This window comes from Haemaphysalis longicornis, unplaced genomic scaffold (assembly GCF_048455015.1).
Source record: "Haemaphysalis longicornis isolate Haplotype H1 unplaced genomic scaffold, Haemaphysalis longicornis Haplotype H1 scaffold_8, whole genome shotgun sequence".
Lineage (NCBI taxonomy): Eukaryota > Metazoa > Arthropoda > Arachnida > Ixodida > Ixodidae > Haemaphysalis > Haemaphysalis longicornis.
The window spans coordinates 148201261-148220705 of NW_027526445.1; the positions used below are offsets into that span (position 1 = coordinate 148201261).

Here is a 19445-nt window from a genome sequence, read left to right on the forward strand (position 1 = left end):
GTACATGTGCGTTTGGAAAATTATTTTTAACCTTACGAAACATGAGGGTACAATACTCAGTGATGGAGGTAAAAGTCCCGCTAGCATTCTTTGATGCATTATAATCGTGCGGAACGCCACTAGAAAAAGACACTTGAAGCCGTCTGAATTAGAAGTTTAAAAGATCCTTACCATAGAAATATTCTTGAGCGAGGGGTGTCAGGTTTAAAGTAAGAACTATACCACAGGTATTGTTCTCACCAACGTACACGAGCTGCTCCGTGAACGATTCGTCGTTTTCTGCAACAGATATGATATTAATTTATTATGCCGTTTTATTAAAACTGTCCAGCAGAAAAAAACTCATGAACTTTTTTTTTTCGGAAATACTGCAAACAACAGCGTCCAAAGTGCAGGGCATAAAAATCCGTAAGCTGGGGCGCTATTCCAGAAGGCCCGAGTTCCGCCTACTCCTGAGTTTCCGGATACTTGGGTTATAAAAGTAGTGATATTGGAGCATTCGATACACCTTGAGGGAAACCGTCGGAATCGCGCACAGCACGCCTGGCATAACCAGCGCGCTGTATTGGGGCCACTTACGTTAGTAAGGTACGGCTTGTGCTATCTTCTGCGTGCAGTTTGCTGCAGCCAGTGGCTTATGTCTCTAAACGTATCTAAATGCAACCACACTCAATTTTCCTGGCAACGCAAGCCATTCCAAACACTAGGCAATCTTAATAACGAGGCCTCAGGTAACCCACGCTAAATATTTAGGATTCACGTTTTCTTGTGACCTAACATGGAACCGACATTAAGACACTATAACAATGAAGGCAGCCCGCACTCTTCACTTCATTAAGAGAAATGTTAAGCAGGCACCGCAAGATGTACTCTTATACAGCACAAATATCCGTCCGATTCTGGAATACGGTTACCCGGTATGTGATCCCTTCACGCAGAATCTGATAGGTAGTCTCGTGGCCATACAGAACCGCGCTGCTCGTTTCGTTACGAAGAGCTACAGCTTCCAAGTAGCGTTAGTGGGATAAAAGATTCCCTTGGCTGGCATACGCTTGCACCGAGTCGCATTTTTTTTCGTATGGCTTTTCTAATAGAGGTACACTTTGACAGAACACCACTCAACAAAAATCCTTATCTGCTGCCGCCCACATATATTTCGCACCGTCTTGACCACGCGCTTAAGACTAAAGAAATCCCTGCTCGTACAACTGCATTTATGAATTCATTTTTTTCCCCGCACAAAGAAATCCTGGAATAAGCTTCCACGGGAAATCATCCGAGGCGCAGGCGACAACGAATTCCTTGGAAATTTTCGCAATTATCTTCAAAGCTAAATTTCCCCACTATTCTTCCTAGTGCGCATGTCTTCTTATTGCATACTTGTTTTACTTTGTGCGCGAGTTTATACACATGTTTCTGCATACGTGTCTCACTTGCAGTGCTGCATATTTTTCTTTATTATGCACATTTTATATGTTTCTAAATGTATGTTTTTCTCTGTATATTTCCCTGTTTGTTTTTATTCTTTCTTCCTTTATTTTTGTTGGCCCATTCCGTGAGTGAAAATGTGTTTTTACCCCTACTGTAATGCCCTCGTGTCGAAATGTAGTAAATAAATAAATAAATAAATAAATAAATAAATATCAATGTGCAATGCTCATTCCCTAGCAAAAACTAGATAACACCACTGATACCTTAAAATCCGCCGCCTGGCTGTTGGCCACGCCCGGTGCGGGGCGGTCCGTTTTTCTCGGGGTTCTGTTCTTCCACTGAATTATGTTTGCTGCGTGGCTTGAGGGTAGTCCCAGTGCCACTCTGCGCAAGAAAAAAACACGTAATCAAAGGGGTCCACCGCAGCGAACGGAACGCGCCCTGCTCCCGACCATCAAATACGTCTTTTGTTTACGGCTTGCTTGACTGTGAACAGTGGCCGCTTATCAAGAAACCGTCCACTGTCAAGAGCGCGTTTGAGCATTGGCGAGTGTGTTTTAGTTTTTAGACGTTGAAGTTGTGTCATTTGTCATCGATTGTGTTTTCATGGTGTATGAAGAAGGCTCGCGTAGGAAGTTCGTGTCGTCTTGGCCACTCCTATTGGCTCGTACAATAGTGAACTCCAGTTCGGACCGAACAACCCAGCGACTGTGGCACCATTGGCTGACGGTGGCCTGACGACTTCATTTTTGTTTTTATGTTAACTTCTTGTCGCTGCTAGCGGGCATCAAATGGCGACTTCGTGGCTATGACGCTACGTCCACGCACCCATGGGTGGTTGTGGCTTCGGTTGTTACGCCGCGCCTACGAATGGGCTGGATGTGTTTGGACTGACATTAGAACTTGGAGGGAACTCGGACATGGTTCTGCACGGCCGATTTGAGCTCGGTACGCCTTAGATGGCAGCTGCTCCAGCGTTGTTTATCTTATAGTCGCCGTAGCAGGCATATTTCTACCCCAACACGTATTTTAAACGAAGGAGTAGTTTCGAGCTCGTTTTTATCTCCTGAAAAGTGCTGTGCATTCGTTCTGCGAGTACTTCACGGCGGCTTTTGCTCCATGACCATCGAGAAGCAAATGTAGTGTGCGCTGCGGTTTTACACGACGGAGAGCTTCTACAGAAGCGTTTGTGGCGACCGCACCATCGACCGACACCAGTGAACTCTCAGCCTATTTGTGCGCAATGTGATCAGTGGGGACGTGTTTCCCAGACCTCGCCTTTATTTTAGGCGGTTTGGTGGACGTGGCTTCGGCATGTTCCTACCGCACGTCTATCCGTCAGCAGCGCGAGCGTGCGCTTTAGTTGTCGTCTGCTTGCAAAACAGTTTCAAACTAAGCGTTGCATGACTGTGCGTTTTGTTTATCATCAGCTCGAGGGGTTGCGTGACGCGCATTTCTTGCGACAAGGTTACTGACAGGACAGCTTATACGTATTACATATACTGTCAAGGAGACAGTGGACGCACCGATAGCCGGTTGAGGTGGTTTCTTCGCAGGGGTAAAGCCGATAGGAACGCAGGTCCGAGCGTTGAGATTACCGAGCTCGTTTCTCGCGCATGCGCATAATGAGGTTCATTTTCTTCCCCGGACCCGCCTTTAGCGCATATCCCCGCGTCTGGATTTGACATAATCCTACCTTCTTGAACATTGGTGATGCTGGTACGGCGCATACCCAGATAGCCTGATGGCTTGTTGCATCTGTTCTTTATCCTCGCTACAATACAATAAACTGCGCGTGCCTATTGTCACAGGCGATCTTTACACATTTCAAAGGGTTTTGTTCAGCGCCACCGCAGCATGGCAGGAAGCAGAGCCTGGAAAGCTGATAAAGGGGAGATGTAAGAATTAAAGTAACCGCGTGACGCCAGAACGAGGGTAAGCGGTAGTGGGAAGGGCGCGAAGGAAGAGAAGGTTGAAAGAGAGTGAACTCTATGAAAAAAACGACGGTGGAGAGATTTCTCCAACAAGAGTGGGGAAGAGCAAAATGAAATAACGCAAAGAAATGTGAAAAGTTGTTGCAATTGTTGCTATTCCTTCCTTGGTAACACATGATCACTTACCCGCCGCCGTGTCTCAGTGGCTGAAGCGTGCTAAGCACGAGGTCGCGGGTTCGATTCCCGGCCGCGGCGGCCGCTTTTCTGATGGAGGCGAAAAGCAAAAATGCCCGTGTGTACGAGATTTCGGTGCACGTTAAAGATCCCCAGGTGGTCAAAATTATCCGGAGCCCTCCACTACTACGCGCCTCATCGCCTACGTTGCGTCGGCGCGTTAAACCATACAATCAATCAATCAATCACCACATGATCACTTGGGGGATCGGGCCGCAAGCTGGAGCTTTGAGGAACTAACGCGCCAGGTTCGCAAAATTTATAACGCTGTGACTTTGAAAAGTAACCGTTGTAGAATAGTGCGTGCAGCGTGAAGCCTGAACGTGACGCCACAGGAGTAAGACAGGTGCACGCCATCGTCGTAGAACCCCGATTATACGAGGGCTATGGCGTGTTACACTCTACTTGCACACTAACACGAACAAATCAAAGAGAAGAAACTGCCCCTAACATGTAATAGCAGAAAAGAAGCCGTTTAAAGTAATCCCTGCCAAAAGACAAGGAAACAAAAGCGCGGAAAAAGGCGCAAGTACAATGTATTAGAAAAAAAAAAAACATCCCCCTCGCGAGGGGCACGATCAAATGCAGAACATTTTCGGGGGGTGCACATACCCGATTTTATCTGGTTCGAAAGAAATTGACAGCGAGAGCGAACGCCGAGAACCGCCCGATCACGGCACGACCGCGCCACGACCACGTCACGACTACGTCACGATCACGCCACAACTGTTGTTGCTCCCGCGCCAAATTACGACGCATGCGCGCCCCACCTGTGGCTGAACGTGATCCGAGCACGCAGAGAACACCCGAGGAGCAGCGGAGAGCAGGCGAGGAGGAGTGGGGGAGAGGACGCACCTGGAACGGCTGTGCGGACGCCGAGGCACGCCAACGCCGGGTGACATCCTGAGTTAAAGAAATGCTCTGCATTTAAAAAAATTTGCTAATGCGTATCACCAGGCTTCCGCCTTAAAAGCACGTAAGCAGACTGAACCGCGCCGTGGAAATTTTGTGTGAGAAAGCCGAGGGTGTCGATAACGTAATACGGGCAGCAACTGTTTTGAATGTGGCGCGCTTCCATCACCCGATTTCTTTTTTTGGTAGTCGGCCATAGCCCGTGATTGCACTGTCTTCCACATATGGCAGAAACTGCTTCTTGCCCTGGACTAAGGGTGCTTAGGAAAATAAAGTTTGCTTCCTTCCTTACATAGGAGGAAAAAGTTCAGACAGAAACCTCATGTGAACGCCTGGAATAAAAATATTATCATCTTTGTAGTGAAATACAGACTAATAAAGTAAAAGTACAAGAAAATAATGCAGTTGGATTTGCTTGCCACCAGTAGCAATTAGTGCAGCAGTGCAGCGAGAGAATGGACTGAAAGATGGGCTACGCCCTAGTCATGCATCCTTGGAGCGCGCCGGCGTGGACCGATTACGTCCCATCAATAATCAGCAAATAGCATCAATCGGATTTTTAAAGCGTTTTAACCCTGCCCGGAAATATTGTCATGAGCTTATTATTGTCACTACAGCTCCGCCTTGCCCGAGTTTCGCGCCAACTCGGCCTTTTGGAATAGCACCCCCGATGGCCACAAACAGAAAACATTGTGACACATGTCGAAATGATGAAAATGATTATGATGAATACATTTTATTGGTTTCATTCGAGGTACTGGCGTTAGGGCACCCGTCCAGCGGTTGGCGTCCTTAATCCGGGATGCGTTGGATCGGGCTGGCCATCCGTGCCCACTCCCGCAACTGCAGTCGTCGCTGGTCTGAGAGGTCGGATGTGTTCCGAAGAATAAAAATAAAAAATAAAAAACGCCGACTGTGCACCATGTTTTTGTGTCCCAGGCATAGCAAGGCATTTTTACAGATGGGATTACAGATGGGACAGAAAATGACAGGTGGGAAGTGTAGTCGACCGCTATCATTGCGTGATTGTCACCTTAATAACAAATTCGTCGTAATTTTTAAGAAATATACATGACGTGCAACGACAATAGTTTTATGGCACCGTGCGAAAACAGCGCGCGGAGGAACAGTAAACCGACGTAACCAAAGAAACGAAAACTTTCTAAATAAAGTGCATACAGGGCAGGTGGGGTTATTTTTTTTCGACGGCTCTATTCGTTTCCCATTATTCGTATGTGCTGAAGGATCTCCTATATACTGTGTAAATCACGGGAGACGGTCATTGTCGCCACCCCAAAGGTGCACTCCTGCTTTTATCTTCTAAACTCGAGCAATTTGCCCGGGGTTAAAAGGAAGCTGATGTTACTATGCTCTCTAGTGCGGAATTTGTGCGACGAGTGAACTGCAGTCTTTTTGGTCACCGCACATAGCACTAAAGGGGAACAGCGCAAACTCAGACAAAACACAAGAAGAAGAATGTGACAAACACGAGCGCTGACTTACAACTGACTTTTATTCCTTGGCTTTTCACATATATATGCCAATAGTCAATGTGAAAAGCCAAGGAAAAAAAGTCAGTTGTAAGTCAGCGCTCGTGTTTGTCACATTCTTCTTCTTGTGTTTTGTCTGAGTTTGCGCTGTTCCCCTTTTCTAATCATGCACCAACTCGCCGTAGCCTTAGCCCTTGCAGGCACATAGCAGCTTCATCTCAGGAAGGGATTGCGTGATCAACGACCGCACAGCAGCGCGCGCAACTCTGCGTTATTCTCGCAGCCCGCCGCCTCCGCAGAGCATGTTGTTGCAAATCGTGTTTGAACACCCAGCGCAGATATCACGCAGTTCGGATTAGTTACGGAACGAGGAGGACGCCAAGCACATACCCGGATGGCACCATTCGTTGTTAAGCAATCACTCCTGAGTTCATTCCTTCATTTCTGAGTTGTTCAGCACTCGCTCGTGGGGTCTCTCGATGGCAGTGATGGTAAGCCTATGCGTCGGCGGGGCGAACTGCGTCTCAGAAGTGAACGCGTCATTGTTGAGCAGACGGCGGCACGCGGTGCTAAGGCGTCGCCACGGCCCAACATGTTGCACTACCTCCCCCTCACACTTTCGCCAGCCGGTGCTCTTCTAGTTTCTTTCTGCTTTAGATGTCTCATTCGCTCACTGGGCTACGAGGACACGCTGGCCTTCCTCGTGGTAGCAAAGGAGGCCGGCTGTCATCGCACCCGACGGACTGAGTTGGTGAACGACACCTCCTCAGTGAAGGCGAAGGAGCGCCTGCAGACATCGCAGACCTGCCGAAGCGGGTGGACAAGTTGGACGGTCGCGAGGTAACGGCGGACGAAGTGGGCAGCCGCATCGGATCGAACCTGGGTGAGTCCTTTTTTCCTCGCGTTTGGGTGCGATCACTAGCACCCAAGAGCACACATAACGCATGATCAAGTGTTTTGTCCATGTCAATGCGGACAGACGATGGCAACCTGTCATGGGTAATGAGGATGAAAACGCGGAGGGCAGGAGCGCGGCCGAGCCAGCGACGTCAGAAGCACAGGTGAGAACTGCAGACTGAACATCGAAATCGTAAAGGAACGACACCTGGCTGAACAGGAGAAACTCCAGGCCTTAAAGGAGCCATGAAGAGAAAAAAAAAGTTTGTTTTATTCGCAAGATTGGGTGTTTCATAGTACCCCAAGCGCTTTCCCGGAAGCAAATGATGCTTTATTCACTGAGAAATAAGGCCATTTAAGCCAAAATTTTAAATCTCCCGCTAAAATTGAACATTACGTGACGTGTGCAATGGCGTCATAGAGCCGGTCCATGAAACAGATACTTAGTATGCCGACTCCATATAGCACCCACACGCGGGAGTCGATCGAGACGGCGGCCATTTTAAAAATACTAGTAAAACCTAGTGCACCCGCAGCCCTAGTCATGGAATCGCCTGTTCCGGAGAACAAAACTCTCGCCGAGGAGCTCGGGCTTGCATTTAACAACCTCACACCACTAAAACGCTCAATGCATTAAGTGCACGAGCGGCAAGAGTTGTGGGATACGCGGTGGACGGGAAAGCGACCATTCCGCGATAGCCACAACAGACGAACGCCCAGCCGTCGGCACCGCTGCCTCGTCAGCCCCGTCGCGACGGACGAATATAGACTGGTACGTATGTGCCGTATTTTGATTACGGTTAATAATAGTTCAATTTCAGTAGCAGTATCACTTATGCCATTTGGCTGGTGTCGTGTATGGAAAGCCGTTCGCGCGAGCTCTCTGCTTCGACCAGAAAGATACGAGCGTCAATGCGCGGTGTTTACGGCATTTTTTTCCCCAAGGTCAGAGCGATTTGGCGAAGTCGGCGACGAGCGCCAGCATGTCCCAGGAGTGAGCTAACGTAAGGGTCCCTGCCGTAATCACTTCCTCGGAAATGAAGCGAGCACACTCGTACTTCCTTTAGCTCTCTTTCTCCTCCGTTTGCAAAGTTCACAAAACGTAGCCACTTGCTTCGCCGAGGTTCGTCGTTGGGCAGCACATGAAAGCAGATCTCCTTACCGGCGGGGATGTCGCACTCCCTCGACGATTTGCGCGTACTACATGGGCATTTCAAAACGTAGCAACGAAATTTCATTGTAAAGTACTCGAACAAACTGAAGTTTTCAGTGGTTGTAAACTGTAAACGAGCTCCTAACAATAGCAGCAAGCCAACACCATTCCGAAACTGCGACGACTGTCACTATCTCGTCGCTGCTTGCTGTTCCTTACTCCTCTCGTTTCTATTTTTACCTTTGCTGGTTGGCGATATGACGGCCAACCTCCTGTGAAGGGATTACGATACGAAGCAAGGTCGCGGCTGTGCGTGCTGGAACGGTTCGTTGCCCCCGAAGAGCCTCGAACCCGAAAATTCGTCTGCGCGACGGCAAGATGTCGAGCTCGGCCGGCGCTAGTTTCGTAAGCATTGGCGCACACGCTTGCGTGTTCGTTCGGACCTTCAACCGTTTACTCCACCGTTCTTTGTCATAAAAAGAATGTGCAGTATGTTTCACGGGCATTTAGCTCGCTATGCAAACTGTAAGCCCTGCCTAACATGCGTTTGCTTTTGCCGGCCTCCGCCAATCACAGAGCATTTCCAAGTGACATCACAGGTTCTGTTGCGGAAAATGAGCTGGTGGGTCGCATGGTCATTTCCTTCTTTCCTAATTATGTAACTTATTTGAGCGAAGTTTGCGTTATAAGTGGTGTCGTTATGGTTCTAACGAGGCAATCTTTCGAATGAACCAAACTTGTGTTTTCTCTTCATGGCTCCTTTATGGCGGCAGATCGAGTTAGAGAAACTGAAAACGGGCTGCGAACCAAGCGTGAGCTCCGGCGACTCCGGAGAAGAGGACACACGCGGCGAACTCCGGCATTTTCAAAACTAGTTTCGGGAGTAGTGCCGAAATGTTTTTCATAATCGGAAGGGCCGAATATGGTTTGAGTCTGTGGAGGACAGTCTAGAGGCATACGCCACGCCGAATGAGTTATAGGGCGAAATTGTCTCTGCTTACAGCAGAAAGGTTCCCTTTGTGTGAACGTGGCTCACACCATCACGCATAGCTAGTGTGAGATGGTCAAAAATACAGCTCTGGAAGGGCTTAAATTGTCAGCTTGTAATATCAGATAATGTTTCTTGAGGCGAGAAAACGAGAATGTGAAGGGAGAGGCAATTCGCGATGTGGCTCCAGAGAAACCTTCATTTTTACTCGGCGGACGGAATCGTGACGTCCTTCGAGTAGGTGGTCGAGCTGCTCGTAGCCGACCATGCAAAGAATGACCTCGCCGAGTCGGCGCTGCGATATCTAACCTTTCAAGAAAGGGAAGGCTGGAAGAAAGCCCCTGCCTTGGCAGGCTTACTTCAGACTTTCGAGGACGCAGAGGCAAAGGACAGCGCATCTAGGAAGCCGGAAACGAAGGCGCGGCATGCTCCTTCCCCGCAGGAGGTAACGCCAGGTGAGCCTCCGCCAAAGCGGGAAGCGATGAAACAGAGCACCCACACGCAACTGTAGGGGAGGGGGGGGGGTGTCATGCTGCAATGAATAACTAATATAATTTAAAATGCATGAACGTTTGTGCATGGACTCACAGAGAAAACCCATGTGTCGTCGGTAATGCTTCATGCGCGGCGTACGAAAAGTCCAAAATTTAAAAATAAACATGGTATGCTGAAGGAAATTAGTTTCACTACCGGTTAGTTCCCGTAAGCGCCGCAAAAGATATTCGCGTCTATCACTTCGGGTCGTCCGGATGGCCAAAGCCGCCGCCAGAGTCGAAGGGCTTCTGGCTGACGACTGAGGAAGAGGGGAGGAAGACGAGTGGAAGACACCACCTTCTCATTCGTCCCTTTCCTTTTTAATCCCATCACGGGCAAAATAAAAGTTTCTACTACTACTACTATCGCGTGTTGCTGTCATTGCAACGGGCGTCGCGAATGGTCTCAGCGGCAGGAAAATGCTCGTGTGCACGAGATTTTGGCGCACGTCCAAGGTGGACTAAATTAATCCGGAGCCCTCCACTACGGCGCGCCTTAGTTTCTGCGGTGCGTCGGCGCGTTAAACCAATCACTGCAGTGGCAAACCAAATCAATCAGTGGCAGGAAAGAGCACTCGCTTAGCAACCCTGTGGGCGCTTGGGTTCGGAATCAAAGCAATGTGACGTTACAGGTGGTGTAATAGGCTTTACGTGACAGGGAGTGGGGCAACCGCACTTTGCGCACCTGCGCGAATTACGTCCTCCGTACTAATCGCACACGTCTTCGCAGCAGTTCGCCCTGAAGAGTGTGATTACGAAGAAAAAGAGGACGCGGTAGCTCTCTTTGTATCTTGTGCCGGCATTCGCACCGACGTTACTGCAATGGCGAAGAGGCAGTCTCAAAGGCCCACTGAAACAGAAGCTGATAAGGCAAAGTAATTCAGCTGCAGAAACCGCAGAACAAAAGCCATTGTGCGTGACATAAAATAAATATTCCATGTTATTAACTCGGAAATCTGTTCATCTATTTCACTAACAGGTAGTCTGGTAGACGTTTCGAAATATGCATAAACATTGCTAGAAATTTTCTTCTTCTCATTTCTGTTTAATTAATCAAGACTTCGGCATTGTAACCGTGTTTCCTGTTTTCATGACCCATCACAGCGCTTCTCGTCATGTTACCGAACACAGGCCCATATTACGCGAAATAGCTGGGTAATATTATTAAGCGGTTATGCATTATTTAGACAACACCAGTCTCCGTGTGAGTTTTTTCTCTCCGCATGTCTTATTCGGCCATTACCGATTTGATCATCGGTTATTTCTTCACATGTTCGGAATATTTCTCCTCTATTCCTAAGGATTGCTTATAGCACCATCGGAAGCCATCAATGGTCACTGTTAATCAATGAGTAAATTTAGTAGAAAATAAATCGATTTACGCCAAAAAATCAGATACCGAACTAGGGGATGCCTGGATGGGCTTTTTACACCACGAACGATACGAAGAATGACGGTAAGGGCATTCCGGGCACGTCGCGGTCAAACATGCGTGGCTCTGCCCAACTGGAATTCGATGAGGGTCCTCGTATCATGTGGTAGATGTTTTTTGGCCTTCATGGTATTGATAGCCCTTAAGCTTAGAAGAACAGCGGCTACACTCCGCTGGCACATAGCAGGATTCGAACTAAAAGTGGTTTCGTGTGTAGTGAGCACCACAATATTCTCGGCTGTGCTTCTATCCGTGTTGCGCCATAAACATATAATGGACAATCATTTTGACTCCCCTGAAATGTTGACGAACTCCTCTTACCTGTCTTTTACGCCCTTTTCTGCAAGCAACATGACACCAGCTATTTTCCAGGGCGAGTACAAAGTATCAGGACTGTTGGCTGTTGCCATAACGCTTTTTACACTGCTCTTACTGACGTGTGTTCTTGTTAATTTTATTGTTATGCTGTTGTGGTCTGCTTTAGAATTTCTGTCGTACTTCCTCCATTCGTGTTCCTTTTATTGCAGATAGACCAAAGGCGTAACATCAGACGCTTGCATGAAAGAGAAACAACGACTAGTGATCCGGATTTTTCGGTCGGGCTTTATGAAAGCTAAGTCTGTTGTGGATGGTTTCGTAGGCAGAAGCATGACGAATTTTAAGACTATGTGGCACTCCATCAATATTCACTCGTCTTTCTAAACGAACAATGTCACGTGCAATGTAAATGTTGTGATCATTTGTGGCCATAGATGGTTGTCCGCCTTCTTTCTGTGGTTTAACACTCGAGCGACTATTTTAAATGTTTCAATCCATTCGTGGACGCTCCATTGCGGCAACACACTGTTCCCGTATTCTAGCGAAATTGTTTGATGGATTGTGGCCCCTGATGCACCTCACAACCACAAATCCGGATCACTGCTCGTTCTTCCTCTACGGTGCCAACTTCTAATGAAACGGCAATCATCTGTCTGCAATAGATGGAAGACAAATGGAAGAATTAGGATCGAAATTCCATAGCACGACCGCAACGACATAACAATAAATTCAATGAGGACAGAGGTCACTAGGAACAATGTAGGAAAACTTATGTCAACATTGCGGATAATTTCTTACTCACACTCAGATACATATAAAATCAGCAAATATTTCCTTCGGCAGCGATCAGAACCATTTCTGTACACTGTGGAAGATACTAACAAAGTAAGATACATACCTCCACTCGTTATTTGCATGTAGGTTACTTCATGCCAAAAGTCAATGTCGTAAAAGATCCCCTTCAAGTGCTTTGTTTCGTTTTTTGTTACACGTTCATCTGGCAAAAACATCGAGTATTTAAGCTCGACACCTTAATCTCGTAACAAATCTCTCACCTGTTTTGTTTTTGGTTCTGTACTCCCTTGTGAATACAACTTCTCGGTATGTTTCGTGATGTGGTGTGTCCACCCTGCATTTTCTTCGTCCCCTCTTGATAGCTCTTGTTGTCCAAATGCGATCGGTCGTATTATAAAACTATAAGGACAAATGAGAAATTTTACTGTCACCCAATAATAGGTGCGAAAAACACCCGCATAGTTTCAAAAATGTTAAAAGAAACAATAATGAAGCCATTCGGCACGCATCCAAATCCTAAACCAGTGCCACAAGAAAACGCTTCGTTGAAGCCATCACAAGAGTAATTCCTTAAATCACAAAACATGATTGTGATTCCTTACGCAGTCTAAGCGTTAATTTTTTAGACGTTACGTGTATTGAACACAACTATTTTTCAGAGCTCCTATTGTTACCGTTGTTTCAAATCTAAAATCACAAGTTCAATATAGCTCACGTCTACAGATTACGGCCCCGCAGCACATAGCTTTATGGACGAGGAAGGACTACCTCTTCGTGAGCCTCTGGTGTTCGAACTGAGAACCCTGAACTCAGTCTCCAAAGGTTGTGAAGCACCTACCCAACGTGGTGCTCAAGTCACCGATACAGCACAGGGAGCTACTGCTTCGTAAAGGCCGCAACAAAAGCTTGAGCTTGAACCTTGCAACGTTCCATAGTAGAAGTAGGTTGTGCGGAGGAATCTCAACTGGGAAATGAAGTGGATTTTATATTGGATTATGTGAGGTAAGAGTAATAGACGAGGGCTTTAGGTATTGAAAGCGGGCATTATCTTGACAGCGGAGGGTATCTAGAAGTGAAGGCGCTTCGGGCATAATTCTTTTCCACAAAGAAATTGCACAGTCTGTGAATGTATACTGCTGCACTGGCGAGGGTGCCTCAGTCTCTGTGAAAACGTAAGTTAATGGTGGCAAAATCCTATCAACCAAATTCCACCTGAGAATCTTGGACTGTTTACAGTCTTATTCCGTTCTACGAAAAATGAAAAAAAGGCAAGCGCACAGTGCTCTCTACTAATTCAAACATTTAAATCAAATGTAGGGAGAGGTAGGTAGAAAAGCGTGCAGAGGGAAATTTTAAAATAAGTAGTTGACCAGGCCATAGGGAAACGATGGTTCGATTTGAATATACCAGGTACATATGATTACCGCACAAATAAAAGAACAGTGGCGAGGCACATGCGAAAGAACGACAGGCCGAATAAGAATTTATAAAAAGAAAAGCATGAAGTACAGATAATTAGCGACAAGAAGCTCGGCAGTCAGCAAGCCAGCTTGCCTAAATAATAAAGTAGAGGAACCTCTAAAAAAAGGAGGATCAGATAGTGTTTAAAATGAAAGATGAATTTGAATTAGAGGCGCTCGCAGCTATTCAAATGCAATCTCAAGAAAACATGATAACTTGCACAAACATCGGAAGAACACGATGAGTCCCCGAAGAAAAACAAACTTTGTAACTATGAAAAGACATCGTATCTTCAAAAACAGACGTTCCTAATTTAATCTCAACGAAGGTCTTTGCAGTGCTTCGAGGTTACCTAGGCTTTCTGACTTTCTTGTTCTTGTACCTTGCTTGCGGTCGCACCGATGGAATAGGGAAATGTCTCCCCTCGCTCCTCAGTGTCTTTGGGGGGAGCGATATATATGTACAGGTTTACGTTGTGCGAAAAGATAACTCTTGCAAGTAGCGTTGGTTGGTATAAATGATGAATTTCGAGTGTTTAATTGCATGAGTTTAAATTATAGCTCTATTACCAAAAGCCGTCTCAAAAGCGTCACCTACTCTGTAGCCAGAGTCGTTATCTCTGCGTATGAAAGCCTGAGATTGATAATTCCAACTGGTAGAACTATAGTATTTTTCATCCTTTTTGTAGCACATTAGCATTTCTTGTTGGTTTCATTGTGTATGCATGTAGGCGCGTAATTTGTAATGGCATGTAGTACGACCATGTGTTCTGCGGACCGTTTTCCTAGTCGCGCGTCGTTTGGGCTCTCCTTATTTTTTCCTGTCTTGTCTTTTCTGCTCTGTACCACTTGTGCTCTGGCTGCCACAAGGCGGCGGGCAGTGCTAAAGAAATAAACAAATAAATAAATAAACAAACAAACAAATAAATAAATAAATAAATAAATAAATAAATAAATAAATAAATAAATAAATAAAACCAGGTTTGTCGAAGTGAATGCTCTTGGTCAGGCCGAAACGCTGGTTCGACGGAAAAGAGCGGTGAGTCCCCATAATGTAGCCACCTCGAGCCGCAGCGCGATCATTGTCCTGTCCAAAGCGTGCACAATCTTTAACATGAGAGGGGGCCGTGGAAAGAATTTGCAGAATAAAACACGGCCTTTATGAAGGCAACTCGTGCGACGAGGTGTGTTTAGAATGGTTTGCGACCTTTTGGCATTCGCCATATGAGTTCCAGACGTCAGACGACACCACGTCATCGCCGCCGCTGAAACGTTTGGCTTGGGATGAGTTCATGGCTTTTTTTCAATCTGTAGGGCGTCCCTCTAAAGGGCAAAGTGCAACGTCCACCCTGTACTACCGGCTCCAGCCGTTCGAAGGCGTAAAACCAGTAACGCCGTGAGTGAGGAAATTGTTTTGAACACCAATGCCTCTGTTGAGGTGCTGTAAAAGCTTAATGTGGATGAGCTGCTCCGTGATGCCCGAGGGCTAAGTCGGCACCCTGTGGCGGTAGGTGTTTCTTCTATTGTCCCCGTTTTCTCAAGTCGTCGTTACCCTCAAGAATCAGGTACGACGGTTGGTCTAAATTGGCGGCTCATTGGGCATAGCGAGGGGAAACTGTGTTGTAGCCCGCTTACAAAATAAAATTGCTTAGGCGGCACCTCCCTGACGACGTAGCGGTCATAGTGAACATCAAACGTAACACGTTGACGAAGTGTGCGTGCTATTGGGGTGAGAAATACGCGCTTAAAATCTGATACAGATTTCTTACATGTACGGTGAAAGTTCGAGCGCACTTTATCAACAGAAAAACAGAACGCCAGAATTTCAGGAGTAGCACGAAGTGACGATGTGCGACAATCGAGAAGCTCATGTTCTTAAACGTTCCCTCCGTACGATCGGTGCAGGAAATAGCTTTTAGTATTTCCTACTCTGATTCGGCCTTCCCCGCCCTCGGTATTGAGGCTTTACCCTGAGACAAAACAGGAAAACCATATTATATGATTGCGAAACCGAATGAATCACCATATATACTATTATATATATGATCAAAGGAAGGAAGAGGGGGTAATGCCCCACTATAATGCCAAGACTTAGCTAGTTGGTAGAGCAGCCAAGCGGTAGCTCACTGAAATGCGACCGGCGCGGCTTACTTGCCTGTGTGGGGTTCTTCCTCCACGCTCTACTACGTGTAGCTTTGTCAATTAAAGAAGCTCCTTCATCCCAGAAATGACGTTTCATCATTACAGTTTCCGGGGAGAGAGAGAGGAAGAGAGCGGAAAGCCGGCAGTCAAGAACTCTAGGAGGGGCACAAGGAAAGTATGTGCATTGGTAGCGTCGAAATAAAGGCTCACTGGTTACTGGAAACAGAATTCGCGGAAATAAAATTGTTTAATTCTTCAAAAGAAAAACGGAATCTCAGTGTGAGGACCGAACCTATGACTACCGTGTTATTCCTGCGACACTTCAGCAGCTTGGTGCTATCGGGGGCTGAATCATGCGCCACTTTGGTATGGTTGTGTGACTGCATACCATACCATGCTTGGATAAATTACTAGCTCCCTCTAAGCGCAGGATGCGGTGCCCATTGATTCTGCCTTTATATCTGTAGGAGAAAACTCGGGTCTAATAAGGAGCCGAAGAAACCATGCTCGAAAATATTTCCGAGGACTATGCAAAGCTCCACAGAATGATGGCGACTATGCTAATGCTTTATGGTAAATTTTCCCTTTTATAAAATTTTGTAAATGGCCATTTTTAGCAATGATCCGGAACTAGATTGTGTTGTATAAAATTAAGAGCGCTGAATTATCCTAAACTCTTTCTTTTTAGTCGACCTTCCCAAACTCATATACAAACTTATACAATGACTGAAAATCTTGCTAATAATAAAATGAAGGCACGCCTAACAAAGCAGGATTCTTTATTCATGGTGCATTAGTTTCTGAGGTACGTTTTTTAAAAAATCGAAGAACTTACAGAAATTCTGAGACGTTTACACAGCCGTCAGGCTGCAAATTGACTTGAGCACCAGTAGAGTAAAACTGTTGCATCACAACGTCAGCTGACGAAAATATTAAGACCCACCTGCCTTAGGTCAACGGACAAAAAATACTTGCGGTTTTCTGTTTCATCTTCTGCAGAAATGGACATTTGCATTAGAAACAACGCACACAGGATCTTTGATATGGCCATGACAACATAAGGAAGTCCGCTCAACAGAGCTGTTTATATGTCGAGCAGTCATGGCGTCGTCGATGCATTCTTATTTTGTGGAATCCAAAGAACTCTTGTTATAGCTGAAACAGGAATACAGCTCGCTTGAAGAGGGCCAATTAGATGCTGTTGGCATTTCTCTAAGAATCATGAATTTGCTTTTGCAAACGTCCAAACAGTGCACGTGCGTCACCGTTATCGCGGATCCGTGAAGACGTCTGGGATATATGCGGTCTATTTTGCATTGTTCTTTTGACACGTTTAATATGAGGCTTGCCTGAAGAGTAGCAGCTAAGACAGAACGCTAGCAACTTCAGCAAGCCAATCTAACCTGCTGCCATTCTTTAGCTACACAATTTCCTTTATATTGATGTACTCTGATACCGGGTTTGGCTCTTGTCTTTCTCTTTATAATATTTATCATGGCGCCATTTTCGGAGTAGTATGTTACATTTTAAGAATTTTATGAGCGTCCTGTTATGCATTTCTGCCACTACGTTTACCATGCCTAATAACAAAGGCATGAATTCTTACAAAACATGTTATATTCTCAATGATATCTGGCCCCTCTACGCAATTTTTTTCGGATAGGCCTACCTAACCAAGCGTGTTTTATCAGAGATTGCCTGCATGTAGGAGACCTTTTTGCTGCATATAACACATAGCTAGTCCCACCCAAGTGTCATCGTAGCTAAGAAATGCCAGATCCATTTCTCCTTAACCGGCTCCGACCTCGAACAAGCTGAGAGATGCATATTGGGGAAATCTGTAGTATTATCCTTGGGGGCTATTTATGTATATTGTAATAAATATAGAAGCATTGCCGTATTGGCAAAGCTAATATGAAGCATTCAAGAGAACGCAGTAAGCAAAAGTTGAAAGCGTCCATGTGAGTTGTCAATCTAAAACATCCTGTTTAAAAATTAACTTGACTTGACTGAAAATTTTTGTATTCAATATTTGTTGCGATTTACCTTCCAAGAACTTAGTTTGTATTTATCAAATGACGGTTCAGTGAAGTCACCTTGGTTTGGAGGTTATTTAATTAAATTCACCAAACACGTCAACTTTAAACTGACTCGGTTGGTGTATAAACGTTTTTTTCGATGAAATTGGCGTTAAGGTAGCGTTCACCCGTCCACAATCAATGCAAGCTTCAAGTTATATGGCCAGGAATTTGTTCCCTAAATTGCCTGTTGAGAAGATATTTGTTGCGAAGAGAAGCTTCCCGAAAAGGTAACGGTTCCGACAGCGAAGAATATTTTTGAACTGTCTAGCGTATTCGAGACAGTCGGGCTTTTTGTTCACCTGTCTCAAGGAAAAGTAGAAGAGAGGTCTTTATGATATTACCATGTACTTGTTATAGAGTAAATTTATTGCTGTGAGCTACCAACCGATGAGAATAACCAGACAAAAATATTCATGAGCACTGAATGTGGAAGAGTATTCACGTGGAAGTGGTACAGAGCAAACAGATGAAGGACACAGAAGAAAGCACAACACGGGCTCTGTATTACAACGGCGAAATGGCGCCCTTCCTATGATTTCTTCCTCGTTCGTTCGTCTGTTTTCGCTTTACTGTTCTTACACGAACACCCACCAGCTTTCCGAACATTCAATATTGTTGCGGGAGCGAATGCCCATTAGAATGGTCTGAGTGCTCCCCAGACCTTTGCGCTGCCAGTAGCACGCTTTTCTGATAGATTTTCGCTGGGTATCGGGGTGTACTCGTATGAACGGCTACCTTTGACTCATGCGGAGGTTGTGACAGCCGACGATGGAGATGCGTCAGCCGCCTCAGCGGTGTGTCACGTACTACTGCGCAGGGTGGCTTAGGTCATGACTGTTGTGACACTGGGGAGGCAGGTATGTGCTAATGTGTGGGTGGTGCTCTTTGATTATGGGACTGGCCATAAATGGAAATCCCCGTGGTAAGCAATGGCCAATAGACATCGTCGGGCGTTTGCTGCCGACCTGTGATTTTTTAATCGTTAGGTAGTCCTAACGTTAAGCCGAAAGACGTTCCAAGCAACATGAAACACATACGTAAAGTTTTAGTTACTTGTCAAGGTTTTTCAAGACCTCGGATCGTAATATTGGGCATAAATGCAAAAAACTGCTATGAGAGCGGTGGCCAATATGCCCCGGTGTTGGGCGCTCGAAAGTCATTTGTTTGAATTTGGTTAATAATCAATTTCCGCGGCTTCTCCAACTCACTTTAGTCCGCCGTACTCGAATGTTTTATGTTTGTCTGAAATACTCTGCCAGGTTGCTTCCGACATGCTGCTTCTCACACAGCTAATTCTGCTTATGTGATTGGCGATGTTAGTCCTCACGTTGCAAGTCTACGCTGCCCTCAGGCTCCCCGTTAAAGTAGAAGCGAAACGAACTGCACTAAAATGAACTGAAGTGTGCAACATTGCTGTGATCGAGGAAACTTAGGAGAGAGAGAGAGAGAACAAACTTTATTTCCGCAGGACCTAAGTCCAGGTCCTAATTTCAAAGTTCAATTCACCGGATCCACGTAGTACTCCAGAATGTCCGTGCGGATCCGGTGCACGTGTTTGTAGAGAGCTTCCTGGGCAGCCTGGATATTTACTGTCGGCGGGGGAGACAACCAGAGCTCCCCGGAGGTGATGGAGGCGAGGGATGGG

At 46.1% G+C, this 19445-nt stretch overlaps 1 long non-coding RNA gene across 1 annotated transcript in view; it reads right to left on the reverse strand.

Annotated features, from left to right (window-relative positions):
* Positions 1 to 16920, reverse strand: part of LOC144149103 (uncharacterized) — a 31836-nt gene extending 14916 nt beyond the window's left edge. Inside the window, exons 1-4 of the long non-coding RNA XR_013318183.1 lie at positions 16663 to 16920; positions 12378 to 12516; positions 12221 to 12319; positions 172 to 279 (exon numbers count right to left, since the gene is read on the reverse strand). This is a non-coding gene — a long non-coding RNA (uncharacterized LOC144149103). The remainder of the gene's footprint in view (positions 1 to 171; positions 280 to 12220; positions 12320 to 12377; positions 12517 to 16662) is intronic.
* Between the last annotated feature and the right edge of the window lie 2525 nt (positions 16921 to 19445).